This window comes from Sparus aurata, chromosome 24, assembly GCF_900880675.1.
Source record: "Sparus aurata chromosome 24, fSpaAur1.1, whole genome shotgun sequence".
NCBI lineage: Eukaryota > Metazoa > Chordata > Actinopteri > Spariformes > Sparidae > Sparus > Sparus aurata.
This window is the reverse complement of record NC_044210.1, coordinates 16,231,312-16,250,301: the sequence shown is the minus strand read 5'-3', so window position 1 is coordinate 16,250,301 and position 18,990 is coordinate 16,231,312. Positions and strand designations below refer to the sequence as shown.

The 18,990-nt window shown below is 42.9% G+C and overlaps 1 pseudogene; it reads right to left on the bottom strand.

Moving 5' to 3' along the window:
- Positions 1-860: 860 nt before the first annotated feature.
- On the bottom strand, positions 861-15,796 carry LOC115576508 (NACHT, LRR and PYD domains-containing protein 12-like; annotated as a pseudogene).
- Positions 15,797-18,990: the final 3,194 nt, after the last annotated feature.

The window sequence follows — 18,990 nt, the reverse complement described above, 5'->3', positions numbered from 1 at the left end:
ACATACGGTTGTAGCTCGTTGTCTTCCTTACTACGGTAGGAAAGAGCTGTCGTTTCTGTTCTAACAAGGTTTCACTTATGAGATATTAATCCGGGAAGTTCGAATCTGTGAATATATTTCCAACTTTACCGGACTAAATCCTACCACATAAGTCAGTTACGTATCATGTCAAACCGGCTGCGCTCGCTCGCTGTGCTGTAAGTTTCGTTCTTCTGTTTTGAGACGCTGCTGCTGTTTGAGAGGCTTTAACGTGAGATCATCGTGATGATGAGACTCCACCTGCGCGAACCGCGGACTCACTGAAGTTACTGTGAGTGACTACTGTGCACTCAGGTGGCTGTAATTAAAGGCAAGCCCGCTACGCTGACCGGGCCAGGGGCACAGAGGCCACTGTGGCTGTATGATGAGTTTTTTTTCACGCTGCATCAAGGCCAAAGTACGGGGCAACAGCGGCCATGGCCACCGTGAAATTCTCTGGTGCATGCAGTCAATGCACTGTCTCTATATTAAAACGTCATCTGATTGGCCTGATTTGATCTAATTAGAGAACTCCGATCAAAACCAATAGGGGCATATCGGCCGATTGCGATCGGTTGCCGATCGATCGGTGCATCTCTACCCACAACCTCCAGACTTCACAGCATCACTTCACCATCCTGAGCTGATGAATCAGTCTTAAATGAATCACTTTCTTTAAGCATTTCACTTCTTTTGACCACAAAATAATTGTGTGAAAACCTCGAGGATTTGGACTCAGAACTTTAACAGTGGAAGCGACGTCATCAGATACTCGTCCTTCCTTTCTTACTGGTTCTGACTCCAGGCTTGAACCCACGACCTCAGAACTTCACAGAACTTCTTCAGGTCACTGAGCCGTCGAGTCGGCAGCTTGTCGGTTCTGTGTGCACTATTTGGTCTCCGGCTCTTCCGTCCGTCGCCTGCTGTTGGACTTTAAAACTGGTCTGTAACAAGTGGAGCCACCGGGTCAGACAGAGAAAGACTTTTCTCACAGCTGTTTAGTTTCACGGACGAGATTCAAATCCAACAAACGTCCTGAAAATACAGCCGGACTTCAACAGCCACAAAACACTGAGAGAAACACAATGATTGTCATTAAAATGTGTTTTCTTCTCATATAATAATCACACAGAAATGAACAGATGTTGTGCAGTTTATCACGTCACTACGAACATAATTACATGTGTTAACCAACACCATCAAACTTTTGGTTTCATCATTAGAAACACATGAAACAAGTCAGAGTGTTTCAGGTGGAGTGTCGAGTACATTTGATCATAGTTTATTGTCCATTTACAACTTTGTTCACAATGATTCTTTACAATTAAAGCTGCAGACGAGTCAATGTTTTCTGTTTCTTACATTTCACTAATAGTTCTGGATTTTATTGGAACAAGAGCCGGAATTCAAAACAACACATGACAGAAAGTACAAGTCAACACAATTTACACAATTTAATGGAAGAAGTTTAAAATGTAAATGAAGAATCTTTTCAATCAGTTTGAATCATTTTGTACAAAGTTGACTGATGAATTTATTACAAGAAGCTGAAAGATTGATGTGACTGTGATCCTGTACAGACTCAACTGTTCAGCACTGACAATGTTTCTGTGACAGGAGGAGACTCTGCACACTAAACACCACACAGACACACTGAGGAACCAGAACTGGACCACAAGAGCCTAAATCCAGGATAAAGAGGTTCAGTGAATGTGTTGTTGAAGGTGTGGAGGTGGATCAGTGAGTCAGAGGAGACTCTGTAGAAGGACAGAGTGCCAGCAGGACAGTCCACATACACTGCTACTCTACCAGAGGAGGAGGAGGAGGAGGAGGAGGAGGAGGAGGAGGAGGAGGGGGAGGAGGAGGAGATGTCTGTTCTTCTGTTATTGTGACAGACATAGTAACGACCACCATCAAAGCACCACAGACTCCAGGACTGATCATTATATCCAAACTCACAGTCCTCACTGCCTCCTCTCCTTCTGATTCTTCTGTAACTCACTGATATAGAAACTCCTCCTCTCCACTCGACCTCCCAGTAACAGCGACCAGTCAGACCAGTTCTACACAGCAGCTGAGGACCACCCGGACTCAAACCTCTCTGGATGATCAGGATATGACTGATGTACCTCCACGCGTGTCATCTTCCTGTTGTTGTCAGACAGTTTGATGTTTCTGCTGACTGTGTTTGTGTCGACTGTGAGCTCACAGGAATCTGATGGAGAGAAAAAGACACAACACAGCTGCAGTTATTAATGTGTCATCAGTGTGATGATGACATCACAGATGTGAATGAGTGATGTCACAGTGTTTTCATGAATGAAAGTAAAAAGACACTCACACTTCCTCAGACCTGGTGTCAACCATCGGACTCCAGCAGGCTCCACCCTGAAAGGAGGAGGGGGGGTCAGAGCAGCACATCCTCTTTCAGCATGCAAACATGGACATGACATGACTCTCATACACAGAAACACAATCTGTCCATCAGGCTGCTTCTCCCTGTTCTCCCTGAACCTCTTCACCTCTGCCACTCTCCTCACACACTGAGAGTGAGCCACAGGATGTTGGTGTGTGTGAAAGAGGACGACAACATCTGAGAACACACACAAACCTCCTGTTGGATTTATCACTTCATCTTTATTTTATTGGATGTTGTTGCTGTTTCCTGTGGGCGACCTTACGCTTGCTGTTTGATCCAATGTCAACTTGTGCTTATGTTTCTATATTATAGGACTTTTGTATTTGGACATCAGAACTTTTGAGGTCCGATTCCTGTTTGAAGCTTGGAGGGCTTTTCTGAATCTCAGCTGCACAGTCTGCTTTTTGTTCTTGCTGTGTTTCTGCTGCTTTGTTTTACTGTGCAAAGAAACAAATACAATTTATACGTAATAAATCAATCAGAAAACATTGGACGTTGGTTCCCGACCTCTGCCACAAAACCAAGTGACAGAGACTCCCAGACTGTTTCCCTCCAGAACCTCACAAGTGTCACTGTTTCTATCAAGTGATAGAAACAGTTTCATGGTTTCATGTGTTGACATGTTTATGTTACTATAGTTTGGTGCTGGATTGATATCTGATGTATATTACAGCAGTAATAGTTACTGTAGGAGAACTTCATGTCATGTTTGATGCCATTAAAAGCAGAAAAAATGACAGAAAATGTCTCTTAGTCTGAAATCTGCTGTGGTGAACATGATGTGTGCAGATGTGACCAGAGGAACATCTGACTATGAAGCCAGGAATCTGTCTTTCTTTCTGTCTGTCTGTCTGTCTGTGGTTCACATGTCTCCAGAACTGTTCATTCAATCTACTTTATACTTGGCAGGTTTGTTGCTGAGGACTTAAAGAAGCGCAGTGTTCAATTTGAATTCAATATCAGAATTTTTTAGGGCCGCGACACCTAACCCATTAAATCGATTATAAAAACAGTTGCCGACCATTTTCATCATGGGTTAGTTGGTTTACGTTACAATGTAGGTGCTGTGGCACAGAGCAAGCTGCTTCACTTCATAGTCAAAGACGTAGAGCGGAAGATACGTCTGGAAAACACATTCAGTGCAGCAGTTCTGTCTCCTACGGTGGGAGCAGTGAGCCAGCCAATGGTGTAGCTCAGGTGATGAAACAGGAAGCTACTCAGAGTTGCACCGTCTCCTTTCTGAATCGGCTCCGTTACACATTTGCAAGATAGCAGAGGCCACGGAGGCAACAGAAACTACAAACTTTAGAGAAGAGAAAAGTCATACTTGCCAACATTGGGTTGTGAAAAATAGGGAGTTTTTTTTTCGTCAGTGTATCGGCCCAAGGAACAAGGTTCCTTCGTCAGGTGTGCATATAAATTGTCATAATTTCTTGCCTTGTACTTTAAACCACACACGTCCAAAATTCTTTAAACACATGCTGTGTTCAGATATTCATACTTCCATGAGTATCCATGAGTACACTTAAACGTAGTTAAACGCGCACTTGTTAAGTACGCAAATTTCAGCAGGTGAGTGTCCAAATCTCATACTCCGTGGTGCACTTACCGGAAATTACGATTGCGACAGCTGCCGCAGCTCGTCACCCGCCAAAAACATCCTGCTTTGAACGGTGAACAAAAGACATCTACTACTTTACTTTTTAACAATTAAAGTCCTACAATCCTGCAATATGGCTCTGCTGCAGGCGCTGTCGTCTCAGTAGCCATTAAAAAAGCGCGAGCAATCTTTTCTGTTAACCCATGAGAAATCATCACCTTAGAGTGTTATTTATGGCATCAGATGTAGTAGGCCAAGCTCTGTGACAGTGTGGCTCTTAGAAAAACGGCCGGTGGAAACAACCTATTTTAATTGACATGACGATTACCAATTCTTTATTATTGTAAATATTTTATTTTATTGAGTTTAAAATAACCTTGTGCACATACATTATTCACTTATATTAAAAAAATTAAAAGATGCATGCACGAGATTTAGCAGTCCAATATGATCCTATTAATTTTAATTTACTTTCTATTTTTGTATTAATTTATTGTTTCAAGCGCATTTTTTGCATTGAAAGGCATTCAATGTTGTGAATCAACCGTTAAAGTTGTTAAAAATGCTCCCATTATTGCTTTGTTTCCTTTGATTTCTTTCTAAGCCCTCTGGGTCTCCACAGGCACCGTAGTGTCATATGAGCGTGGTTTGTAGCGGCTCTGGCTTGGCTGCAGCCACACCTCTGCTCATACGCACAGCAGGCCAGGCCAGGGTTGCCAGATACTGCAATACATATTCCTCACAATCTTACTTGTTTCCTTCACTGTAAAATCGGGAGATTAACGGGAGAAAATACTGACTGGAAGCATCAAGGGAGATAGGGTTAAAAATTGGGAGTCTCCCGCGTGAATCGGCAGAGTTGGCAACCCTGAAAAGTGTACGAGCCAAGTCATCAAAAGTGTGGCAGCACTTTATATTAAAGTCTTCAAAGAAAACAGCTACAAGATGTGCAGAGCTGATCTCACATGGCCCGGTAGCACCACATCACTGAGACCTGAAGAGAAAGCAGGTCGGAGCCACTACGGGTGAAGGAGACTCGGCACGGTGACTTAGTAAAGATTTCAAACTCAGATCCTATCTACACTGATCCGTAGTGTCTGTCCCTTTAGTCACTTATTGTTCAGTGTTTTAATGAGCAGCAGGATTTGTTTGTTGGACAGGCTGACTGAAAAGTTTGGACAGGATTAACTTTTGGACCTGATCCACTTCATCCATTAGTAAACCTGTTATTCCTGCAAACACAAGATTAGGGCCCGGCTACATTACAGGTTTCAATTTAAAAACCCACGTTTAAGACAGAAATAGTGTTGTGTCGGTCGCGAACGTGTCGTTTGAAGGAACAAATCTTTTGAGTGAACGAAGTGAACGAAGTGAACGGAATCACTTCATGAACTGATTCGTTCCTTTCTCAGTTCAGTTAAGGTCAGCTGCGAGCATGCCGGCCGGGAGTGGAACTGCCTTGACTCACTCAGAGAACTGTGAGGACGTGATTCACGTTTGCGCTGTGATTCGTTCATGATTCGCGAACCTACTGCACACAGAGAACTGTCGCTGAGGACGTGATTCTCGTTCACATACTGTGCTGAAAGTGGAGCTGTGTCAGTCAGTCACTCACTCAGGGCAGAGGAGTTGATTCACGTTCAGTAACCGTACTGCTAAAATTAGCGCTGTGTTGCTAACATCCGTGTAGCATCATGTTAAGTGATTTTACTGTGCACAGAGGACACTTTCACCGTGTAATAATTTTAGTGCATGTGTCAATGCAGCACTGCGTCTCCCGCGAATGATTGTGTACTATAGTCCGTGAACGCACCGTCCCTCAGTAGGTGAACGTGAACCTCAGGGCTGAATCATGAACTGAATGACGGATCGTTTGGCTGTTTATCAGTTCAGGGTAGAGTTCTCAACGGGCCTGAAAATTACAACCCAACCCAACCCGGCCCGCTGGTTTTTAAGCCCGAACCCGAAGCAGCCCGACACACCAGCATGAATTGTCTGCCCGAACCCGAACCCCCGCGCGGCTGCATTGTTTTCCTCATACTAGAACTGCCATTCCCATCACTAGACAGAAACAGCTTCCGTCTGTGGGGTTAAGTGGGGGTAACTCACATATCTGCAAGTCATAAGCAAGTCTCAAGTCTCAAGTTACTGTGATAAAAATCAAGCAAGTCAAGTCGAGTCATGGCAAAGGTCAATTAAGTCACAAGAAGTTTGTATGAATGTATTCTTCATATCTGTAGACACAGTAAACAGAAGAGGGTGGTTTGTCAATAATATGATGTATGTGCATAGTTGATCAATTTTAGATTTCTTTTTCCCATGAATACAAGAATAAGATAAGATTAATATCAACCCTGGAGCTGCACCATGCTGCACATCCTGGCAGCTGAGAATATTAGTGCTGTCTGCAAATGCAAAACATCATTCACAAACTAATGCATTTTGTTTTGCAAATAATCAATGTACCAATCAAACAAATACATCATGCTTCAGAAACAAATACAGCATGTTTTACACATACAAAGAAACATATTTCTTCAAGTGCAAAAAAGTATCCTTCAAGTACAAACTAGTGATGGGAAAGCAGTTCTTTTTACTGTACTGAATCTCTAGAATATGTTCATTAAAATGATTCGTTCAAAAGATTCGTTCACCGAATCGTTCAGTGCTCTCCAACCCCCTGAACTGATAAGCAGCCAAACGATCCATCATTCAGTTCATGATTCAGCCGTTTTAGCAGTACGTTACTGAACGTGAATCAACTCCTCTGCCCTGAGTGAGTGACTAACTGACACAGCGCCACTTTCGGCACAGTACGTGAACGAGAATCACGTCCTCAGCTACGCGAATCATGGGTGAGTTACAGCTCGAACATGATACACGTCCTGGCGTCCCTCGTTCGTGAACGACCTGTTGAGGACGTGAATCACGTTGGCGCTGTCACTGATTCACGTTCACGAACGTGAGTGATGGAGTGCGAATTACAGGACATTTGTTGGAAAGTTTACTGGCATTTGTGTGTGGATCTGAAGACATTTGTGTGTGGATCTGAAGGCATATGTTTGTGGATCGGCAAGGCGGAAAAGTAGTGCCAAAAGTCACGTGACAGTCTGTTATGGTAATGTGACAGGAATGTTCCACCTTGTGTCATCTAACGTTGTAATTGGACTGTTTTATATCTTCTGTTCACTTTCAACTGATGCGACAGACAGTTGTTACAGTGTGTAAATTGTTTCACACTGAGGCACAAAAACACTGTCAGTGATGGTCTAGAATGTAATTACTCCAGTGTTGATAAAGATCCATGTCAGAACCACTTTAAGTTCAAAGTCAAGAACTTCGGCTAAAACACTGATTAAAGCTTCTATTACATTAAGTGATTACATTAATTTATGTGTCACAGAAATCTTTTGAATTTGAGGTTCAGTATTTTCTGATCAGACATCTGACACAGACATCTATTGTTATTATTAACTAGTGCATTGCCTGTAGGAAGTATATATTCCTATAGAAAAGTGGGAGGTTAAGTAGCTTTTTCATGGATTGCCAAATGAGGCTGTGTTTGAAGGTGGGACGTCAGGGATATAATTGGCCGTTTTTGACTACTTTTGATTTTGCCATTATATTTCACCATAAGAACTATTTACCTTGCCTTGTTTGGTGTCATTATTTTCAGCACAACCTCACATGTGTGACTGTACAGTTATTTTTTCATTTTGACACACTATATTAACACAATGGACCTAAAATCACAAAAAACATAAAATCCGAGTAGGAAAAAGTTAGATTTTTTACTGTGAAAACCACAAATATGTTCAACGAACCATTTTTATCATTTATAATGCAAATGAAAATAGTTGTTTGCTAAATTTGTGCATGAGTTTTTGAAATTTGCAGTTATATGTAACTTTATACATTTAAATGCAGGCAATGCCTCAGGCTGAGGTCTCTCTCAACTCCTCCCTGCCTGCTCAACATTCAGCCCTCTCCTCATTGTTTTGATTCATTAAACAAAAAAACAACTACACTACACACACTACACCAAACACTACATAACACGCTAACTATACACTCCAAACACGCAAAATGTCACAAATCTCTCAACTCCCACGTCATTGCTGCTGTCACTCCCCCGCCACCTTCCCTCCCACAACTTCCCCTGTTCCTCAGCAACCAAATCACGTGGTTTGCCATTTAATTTTGTGACTGGTTGGTGTGGTGCCTTTTTCCACAAGTAGGAACGTGTTTTCTTGCTTGCAAACAATTCCTGCTTGCGGACACTTTCATGACAAAAGCCCATTTTTACCGTTTCTTCCTGCACCAGACACAAAGCAAACATGACGGCAATGTTCGTGAAAAAGCGCGGCGGACATTATTTATTGTAAATACGGTTTTGGACGCGGCGGCGCGTCCGTCGACTCAGGAGGTGCAGCATGGGGGTGTGCTAGCAGCTAGCTACACATGAACATCCACAGATTCCGATTCCTCTGTTTTCCAAGAAATTGACCTCGCATATCCAGATCTCCTCAGACCCGAACAGACTCAGTCCGGACTCGTTTAGTCTCATTAATCCACAACAGTCAGTTTAGATGCACAGAACGGGGCTGCAGGTATAAATCCGCTTGTTTCTTAAGGTGTATTGTGGGGTTGGGCTCTGCAGTGATTGGCTCTGGTGCGCACGTGGCTACGTTGGCTACGGTTGACAATGCTAGCGGAATTTGTAAAGCATTTATGAAATAATTTATTAACGGTATCTTTGTTGTCCAAACAAATCCGACAGTGCACACCCTTAAACCACGCAGCAGCCATGTTGAAAATCTCAGGTCAGTTTGATCCTGATCTGAAGAGATATTTGAGGCGCACACACACACACACACACACACACACACACACACACACACACACACACACACAGAGACTCCTTGCTTTTATAGAGAGATATCATAACACAGCAGTGTCGTGGTGGAAATTAAATTTAATGTTAATGTTTTGATAACCCTCTGCTGATCTTCATATGTTTTTATTATCTCCCTCTCTTCCATCATATCTCTTGGCTTCAAGCTATGCAGCCTTTTCTCCTGAACTGAGCTGAACAACTGGAGGTGACGTAAATGAAGCAGACCTCCCGACACTGAACCATCTACAATCCAGATGCAGAGTCTCACACTAGCCTTTTTCACACAGAGAAGACGCATGAACGCCGCAGCAGCGGTTCGCCAATTCTCCGCTGTTGCTCCGCCTTAAAGACGAACTGCCGTGTAATTCACACAGACAGCCGGCGCTGCGGCTTCTGAAGAGGCATAATGGTACACGCCATGATGATGAGGTCTGTGTGTTTTCAAGGTGTTTCCCCAATGTCCTACTGTCAATCTAAACCCGCGGATAGTTTACAATCATATGGATGCTGTTATAATGTGTAGTGATTGAGATCCTGACCCACCCAACTTCATTGAAAGTGGCAAAGTTACGTTTTTCGCTCTAAATTACATAATTAGAATCAGTAAAATCGATGCTGTCTGATTCTGTCACTCGCGGGGACGGAGGCCGTTTTCTGGGAGAAAGTTCACTTCAGTCTCGTTTGGGAGGGCTGACCGTCATGGAGATTTATTTTTTCTAACACAAACACTTGGTGAGTTAAAGTTTTTTGTCGGTGACAGACGCTGTTTTTCAGGCAGAAATGTGATTTAGAGTCGGGAGGACGGACGAGACAACAGATGGGAGGACAGATGCTTCTCCATGTATAACTGCGGTATTTTTTGCTCATATAAGCTGCCAAAGACAGTTACTACGTTACTTTTGTTTGGTCCTGTAATGCTGCTTTGTGGGACATTTCTCTTTATTTAGGTGAGTGAAGGGCCAACACACGCCGATCAGCACGGGAGCGAAATTTCACCCCTCACCGCCAGTGTGAATGGGGCTACTGACTGACTGTGGCTGCAGCTGGACTCTACATACCTGAGAGTGTCCAGTCTCCAGCCTGGATCCTCCAATCGAGCAGAAAGCTGCTTCACTCCTGAGTCTCCTGGATGATTGTAGCTCAGGTCCAGTTCTCTCAGATTGGAGGGGTTGGAGTCCAGAGCTGAGGCCAGAGAAGTACAGCCTTCCTCTGTGATCAGACAGCCTGACAGCCTGCAGACACACAAAACAACACACATCGCAGATTAGTTGAGTCCTGATTATTAAGTGCACATCTGTGTTTAAGGGATTTAACGTTTATCATATTCATCATCTTAGTTTTCAATAATTTACTAATCAGCACTAAACACAGAGTATAACTGAAGCTGATGGAAATGACATTAGTTTTGAAAATATTTGGTCATGAACCAACATATTGTACAGATTAAAATGATGTCCTGATGATGGCATCAGATGAAAAGTCAGAGGATCACCAAAGTAATTACAGTTCATCCTGAGGGGAGCATGAAAGTCAAAATCTACATGACAACCCATACGATGGTTGTTGAGATTTGTAAGTCAGGATTAAAGTGCAGAATAGACTAACTTTGTTGTCAGACTGTGAACACTATCAGAACATCACACTCCTGTCCACACAGATGTCATCTCACCTCTATTGTGGCTCTGTTACTACCTCTGTTGGAGGATCAGCGGCAGAATGATGCCATCCCCCCATTCCACCCTTGTAACTTTCACACCTACAGTGAGGTGGAATATCGATGCAAGATTCCTGCCTTGAAGAGGCAGTGTGAATGGGGCTTCTGTGTCTCTCTCTATCTTAACCCAACTAGTTGAGACAGATGAACACCAAGTCTGGTTCTGCCCGAGGTTTCTGCCTGTTGAAAGGCAGTTTATTTCTCACCCCTGTGTCAAGTGCTTGTCCATGGGGGGACATGTTAGGTCCTTTAAATCATTTGAATTTCACAGTATTAGAGGTATGATCAAGACCTGCTCCCAATGTAAAATTAAATGAAATAATAACATAAAATAATGAATCCTGACCTGAGAATTTGAAGTCTGCAATGTGGACTCTTCAGTCCAACAGAAAGATGCTTCACTCCTGAATCCTGCAGGTTGTTGTTACTCAGGTCCAGTTCTCTCAGACTAGAGGACTGGGAGCTGATAACTGAGGACAGAGCTTCACAGCTTCTCTCTGAGAGGTCACAGACACTCAGCCTGGAGTGTGAACGGTAAAAAAAAGACACTTACATTATTTATAATAAAATTGTAGCACATTTGAACTTGCTTTCTGTTTTACTCTAATATGTTGGAGATATAAAAAATCAACAAGACTATATCTGTAATAAACAGACATGAAACAATAATAAGTAGCATGGTTTCAAAATACAAGAGTTCTGACATAAGAGAGAGAATTGAATTCAAACGTTTCAGAAATAACAAAATAATTTGAGACAAACTATGAACTATCTGACCTGAGAGTTTCAAGTCTGCATTGTGGACTCTCCAGTCCAACAGACAGATGCTCCACTCCTGAATCCTGCACGCTGTTGTTACTCAGGTCCAGTTTTCTCAGACAAGAGGACTGAGAGCTGAGAACTGAGGACAGAGATTCACAGCTTCTCTCTGAGAGGTCACAGACACTCAGCCTGGAGTGTGAACAGTAAAAAAGACATTAGGTGATACAGTATTCATAATATCATTGTAGCACATGTGACCTTGCTTTCTGTTTTACTCTAATATGTTGCAGATATGAAAAATCAACAAGACTGAATCTGTAATAAACAGACATGAAACAATAATAAGTAGCATGTTTTTCAAAACACAAGAGTTCTGACATGAAAGAGAGAATTGAATTAAAAAGTTTAAGAAATAGCAAAAATAATTAGAGACAAACTATGAACCATCTGACCTGAGAGTTTCAAGTAGAGATAGACCGATATGTTTTTTTCAGGGCCGATATCGATACCGATTATTAGTAGTCAAGGAGGCCGATAACCGATATTTGGAGCCGATATTCATTTGCAGTAAAAGGGAAATTATTGGCGTCAAAATGTTTAATAATACAAACTCCAACACTTAACTTTGAGTGTTTTTACACATAGACTTAAGTCTATCCATCTGCAATAAGTGTTTGAAAAAAAGAGAGAGAGTTCAAAGTGGGGCCACATGCTGACATATGCTCAACTCATCATGCTTAATTTACTACAGCATTTGGGAAGCCTTTAGTTGATTTTATTATGTAAATGTTATATTTTAACAACATGTGATAGCAAGGACACTGTCATTCAAAACTAGGCTGCTACATTACTAACAATGAATGTAACTATAGCTGAAAAAAATAGTACAATAGCAAAAGAGACTATTCATCCCTGAACACAACGCAGTTCATGTAGGCTTTATGATGCAGTTGCATTATGTCTTAAGTCTTGAACAGCAATATCCTGCTCCTCTCTACAAGAAACTGCTAAAGACAGCTTCAGGACACAATATGTCATTTTCTGCTGCTTAGGATATCTCAATCAACACAGAAAAAGATAAGGTAAAATAACTTGGTAGTTAAACAGCCATTATTGCCCTACAGTTTTCTCTCAGACAGATGATGCTTTGCTGTTTTGCTTTTCTGCAGCTTCTCGTGTGGCTCACACACACACACAGCCACCCCCTCAACGTGCTCTACTCTCTCTCTCTCTCTCTCTCTCTCTCTCCCTCTCTCTCACACACACACTTCTTACTTTTATCACTGACTACTTCCCTATCAATATCATCAGCAACCTTGTTTCAAGTGACTAAACCGTTAAAAACACTTAATAGCCTACAGCATCTTTACTTTATTAATCAGTGTTTATCATAGGAACAGACAGCTGCCGCTAACATATTTGGCCTCACAGTAACATTAGTAGTCGTGAGTTGTAGAGTTTCTACAGTCGGCTGACCGTCTACAGCCAGAGGAGAAGGAGAAAGCGGACCGGTGGGCTAATGTTACGCTAATTAAAAGCTAACCAGCCTTCACCTCAACGTGCTTCCCTGCAATAAAACTGGACTGAATTGAGTTTATTAGGTTTTTACTCTCTCACTCACACACACAGACTTCTACTGTCATGGACTATTTCCATATTGATATTAGCGCGTGATTAACAGGCTCGTCTGGAGGGACTGCGAGCGAGCAGAGCTGCCGCTTATGTAACGTTAACGGGCTCACAGTAATGTTACTAGTAGTTGTGAGTTGTAGAGGACTGGGATGTTTATTAAAATTTCGGGAGAGTCTGCTGCCTTAACTTACCTTCGGAACCAAGACCCAATGAACAGCGCTGGGCTGTGAATCCAGTTAAACGTGCTGGCTAAACTTTTTCTCCTCTCTGCTGTGTGTGTGAGCACTGTGCATGCACAGCTTTCACTACTGATTGACTGTTACCCGCTCTGCCTGTAACCAATCAGATGGTGCTGTGGGCAGGACAATGCTGGAGACAGAGTAGGGGCAGCAGACAGAGAGGCTCGGCTGCATCAGAGCCAAAATAACCCAGTTTTAAATTGATCTCTTATCGGCCGTCGGATAAAAAAAAAAGGCCGATGCCGATATACGTCAAAATGCCGAATATCAGCGCCGATAATCGGCCCAACCGATAATCGGTCGATCCCTAGTTTCAAGTCTACATTGTGGACTCTCCAGTCCAACAGACAGATGCTTCACTCCTGAATCCTGCAGGTTGTTGTTACTCAGGTCCAACTTTCTTACACTAGAGGACTGGGAGCTGAGAACTGAGGACAGAGCTTCACAGCTTCTCTCTGAGAGTTCACAGACACTCAGCCTGGAGCGTGAACAGTGAAAACGACATCAGGTGATAAAGTATTTATAATATCATTGTAGCACATGTGAACTTGCTTTCTGTTTTACTCCAATATGTCGGAGATATGAAAAATCAACAAGCGTAAATCTGGAATAAACAGACATGAAACAATATTAAGGAGCATGGTTTTAAAACACAAGAGTTCTGACATAAGACAGAGAATTGAATTCAAACGTTTAAGAAATAGCAAAATAATTTGAGACAAAAAATGAACTATCTGACCTGAGAGTTTCAAGTCTACATTGTTGACTCTCCAGTCCAACAGACAGATACTTCACTCCTGAATCCTGCAGGTTGTTGTTACTCAGGTCCAGCTCTCTCACACTAGAGGACTGGGAGCTGAGGACTGAGGACAGAGCTTCACAGCTTCTCTCTGATAGGTCACAGACACTCAGCCTGGATCGTGAACAGTGAAAACGACATTAGGTGATACAGTATTTATAATATAATTGGAGCACATGTGAACCTGCTTTCTTTTTTACTCTAATATGTCGGAGATGTGAAAAATCAAGAAGACTAAATTAGGATCAAACAGACATTAAAGAATAATAAGTAGCATGGTTTCAAACACAAGAGTTCTGACATAAGAAAGAGAAATGAATTCAAACGTTTAAGAAATAACAAATATAATTTGAGACAAACTATAAAACTATCTGACCTGAGAGTTTCAAGTCTACATTGTGGACTCTCGAGTCCAACAGCCAGATACTTCACTCCTGAATCCTGCAGGTTGTTGTTACTCAGGTCCAGCTCTCTCAGACAAGAGGACTGAGAGCTGACAACTGAGGACAGAGATTCACAGCTTCTCTCTGAGAGGTCACAGCCACTCAGTCTTGATGAGGAATAATGAGCAGAACAAGAAAATTATGTCTATTTGGGTGAATAACAGCACATTTACTGCATTCTGGTGAAACTTATCGACACTTACAGAACTTTGTTGGAGGCTTTGACCACTGACAGCAGCCTCAGAAGAGCCTCCTCTGAAGCAGAGTATTTCTTCAGGTCAAACACGTCCATATTTGTTTCTGATGACAGTAAGATGAAGACCAGAGCTGACCACTGAGCAGGTGACAGTTCATCTGTGGAGAGACGTCCTGAACTCAGGTACTGTTGGATCTCCTCCACCTGAGAACGATCTTTCAGTTCATTCAGGCAGTGGAACAGATTGATGCTTCTCTCTGGAGACAGATTCTCACTGATCTTCTTTTTCATGTACTCAACTGTTTTCTGATTGGTCTCCGAGCAACTTGGCATCTGTGTCAGCAGACCTCGTAGGAGAGTCTGATTGGTCTGCAGTGAAAGACCCAGGAGGAAGCGGAGGAACAAGTCCAGGTGTCCATTTGGACTCTGTAAGGCCTCGTCTACAAAACCCTGGAGGTACTGTGTCAATGCAACTTCGTTTTTTCCTGCTTCAGTCTCCTGGGAGTTGATGAGATGTACTGGGTGAGGTTTGTCTCTGAATAGTTTAGACCACCAGGATGTTGACTGCTTTTCTTCCGCCGGCAGATTGACTCTAGAGGAGATGAACATGAGATGGACATGAAGAGCAGCCAGAAACTCTTGAACACTCAGATGGATAAAGCAGAACACCTTGTCCTGGTCGAGTCCTCTCTCTTCTCTAAAGATCTGTGTGAACACTCCTGAGTACATTGAGGCTGCTCTGATATTGATGCCACACCCTGTCAGGTCTGATTCATAGAAGATCAGGTTTCCACTCTGCAACTGATCAAAAGCCAGTTTTCCCAGAGACTCAATCATCTTCCTGCTCTCTGGAGTCCAGTGTGGATCTGTCTCAGCTCCTCCATCATACTTGACATTCTTCCGTTTGGCCTGAACCACCAGGAAGTGGATGTACATCTCAGTCAGGCTCTTGGGCAGCTCTCCTCCCTCTCTGGTCTTCAACACATCCTCCAGAACTGTAGCAGTGATCCAGCAGAAGACTGGGATGTGGCACATGATGTGGAGGCTTCGTGATGTCTTGACGTGGGAGATGATTCTGCTGGCCTGCTCCTCATGTCTGAATCTCTTCCTGAAGTACTCCTCCTTCTGTGGGTCAGTGAACCCTCTGACCTCTGTCACCATGTCAACACACCCTGGAGGGATCTGATTGGCTGCTGCAGGTCGTGTGGTTATCCAGAGGCAAGCAGAGGGAAGCAATTTCCCCCTGATGAGGTTTGTCAGCAGCACATCCACTGAGGTGGACTCTCTAACATCAGTCAGGATCTCAGTGTTGTGGAAGTCCAGAGGAAGTCGACACTCATCCAGACCGTCAAAGATGAACACAACCTTAAACTCTTCAAACCTGCAGATTTCTTTGGTTTCAGTGAAGAAGTGATGAACAAGTTCCACCAAGCTGAACTTTTTCTCTTTCAGGACATTCAGCTCTCTGAACGTGAATGGAAATGTGAACTGTATGTCCTGTTTGGCTTTGTCTTCAGCCCAGTCCAGAGTGAACTTCTGAGTTAAGACTGTTTTCCCGATCCCAGCCACTCCCTTTGTCATCACCGTTCTGATTGGTTCATCTCTTCCAGGTGAGATTTTAAAGATGTCTTCTTGTCTGATTGTTGTTTCTGGTCTGTCTGGTTTCCTGGATGCTGTTTCAATCTGTCTGACCTCATGTTCATCATTGACCTCTGCAGTCCCTCCCTCTGTGATGTAGAGCTCTGTGTAGATCTGATTCAGAAGGGTTGGGTTTCCTGCTTTAGCGATCCCCTCAAACACACACTGGAACTTCTTCTGAAGGTTAGATTTAAGTTTACGCCGACAAATTGCAGCAAGATGTCCTAAACGAACACAGAACAAAAGTAGCACATATTAACATGTTTTTCCTCCATTTGTTGAGACATTACAAATTGTCTCATTGATCCAACATGTTAAATCTTTAGTGAAATGCTCTCACTGCTCTGCAGACAGTCAGCCAGCTCCTCCTGCTTCATTCTCCTCAGGAAGTGAAGTGTGATCTTCAGAAAGGCCTCTCTGCTGCTCCTCCTCTGCTCTTCATCCTTACCGTCCAACACCTCCTCACCCTCCCTCTGACTCTCTAAGTATTCAGAGCAATCTGAACTCAGAACCTTCTGGATCTTCTTTATCTCATTCTTCACAAAAGTGACAATGTTCTCCTCCAGCAGCTGAAACAGAATATCATGTGCATGACAACATTTAACATCATGGAGCCAAAGATCAGATCCATGTTGGACAGATTCATCACTGGTCTGTAAAGTTCAGCATGTAGATTATTGTGAACAGACTGGATGTAAAAGTAGTTGTTGTTCATGTACAGACCATAAATATGGAGTCCAGGTGGGTCTGATGCTGCTGGACAGACGGACCTCTGGAAACCTCTGAGCTCTCCTGGTCGACTCTGTGGAGGAATCATGAAGAATCGGTCACATTGTGTCTGTCCACTCAGAGACAAACACAAGCTGAAGGTCATGTGGAAGAAGCCTCAAATTACTGTTGCAATAAGTAGTGAGGAGGTGGAGATGCTTGACACCTCCATGTTTCATTGGGGTGCAACAAGATAACAAGATGGACTGGTCAGACAACACTAGGCTGCTACAGATGTTCTACCAGTCTGTGGTTCAGTGTCATCTGTGTTGTGGTGAGCTGGGGAGGTGGAATCAGCAGCTGTAGTACAAATAAACTGACTAAGATGGTCAGGACGGCCAGCTCTGTGGTGGGGATGGAACGGGACTGTCTGGAGACTGGAGCAAAACAGATACACCAGAGAAAAGTGAGGGGAAAACACTGGCTTCATTGTGTGTTCCTTTGCAAGCCGTAGGTCAGTATTCCCCTCTTCCAATCTAAAAGTTTCCCAGTGGATCTGATCAGAGAAACATGGACGCTCGCTGTGAACAGGTGTTTGAATGGAAAGTCTGTGCACTTCAGATCAACTACAGCAGCTGATTTAACAGTTGAGGGCAGTTTAAGAAAAGACAGGAGGAGTTGGCTGCTAACACATACTGTCAAAGACTGAGACTGAGCTCAGATCAACTGAATCAAAGTGAGAATAACAACTACAAACTGTTTTACTGCACGTTTCACAAACAAACACTACATGAAGTCAAACAAGAGGTAAAAAGTAATTGTTCACTTTGTGCACCGTCGTCCTGCTGTGATGAACTCATGAGACACAGAAAAAGAGCGGGAAAACAAACAAAGGGAGGACATTGAAATTGTGTTGCCTGCGTAGAATTTGATTTAAATTTTTTTTACAAATGTCTACGACTGACATGTCTCAACTTCTGTGGTCACATGACTGAAAACCAGACTTGATGACTTGATGGAGGAACATAGTGGAGTCACTTTGTTAGCAGCTAGCATCTGTTAGCCTGAATAAAATCACTATGTTACACTCAACCAGTCATCAGACAAATGTTAAACTGGACTAAAGAAATGAAGACTGGTTCTATTGGGCAGCTTTCACATGTGAGAATATAAATGTACTAAAGAAGAACGATGCTGAAAAAAGAAGTTTAAACAAATTTCTCTGAATAAATAACATAAAACATGAATCACTCACATATTAATGTTATTAACAGCTCACCTCTTTACAGCTGAAGGTGGTTGTTCTTTAAAACTAACATCATGACCCATTGACCCGTCACTCTTGAAGGACACACAGCTGGGTCCAAGTCCAGGTCCAGGTCCAGTCGAGGTTGGTCTCCTGTTGACACAGAAGAAGACCACCAGAGATGTTAATTCACTTTCTAGTCGTCAGACACAGAAGTCTATGTCCATAAAATAGTGGAAAACATCAGGAATAAACCTTCAGAGAATATTGGACCAAATTAATTCAATAAAGTGAAATGAAGAGTTGAAGACTGGTTCTATTGGGCAGCTTTCTAAAGTGAGAATATAAATTAAAGTGAAGAAGAACGAAGCTGAAAATAAACATCAGGGTTCAAAAATCATTGTTCTCTACAGTTAAAACATGAATCAGTCACATAGTAATGTTACTAGCAGCTCACCTCTTTACAGCAGGAGCTGGTTGTCCTTTAAAATCCACGAGGCCACCTTTTGACTGGTCACTCTTGAATGACACACAGCTGGGCTCAGGTTCAGGTCCAGGTCCAGGTCCAGGTCTAGGTCCAGTGGTTTTAGAGGGAGGGCCTCCCTCCTCTCTGTCCTCACACTGATTCATGCTGCTCATCTCACACACACTTTCATCTGGAGAGGAAACACATATCATT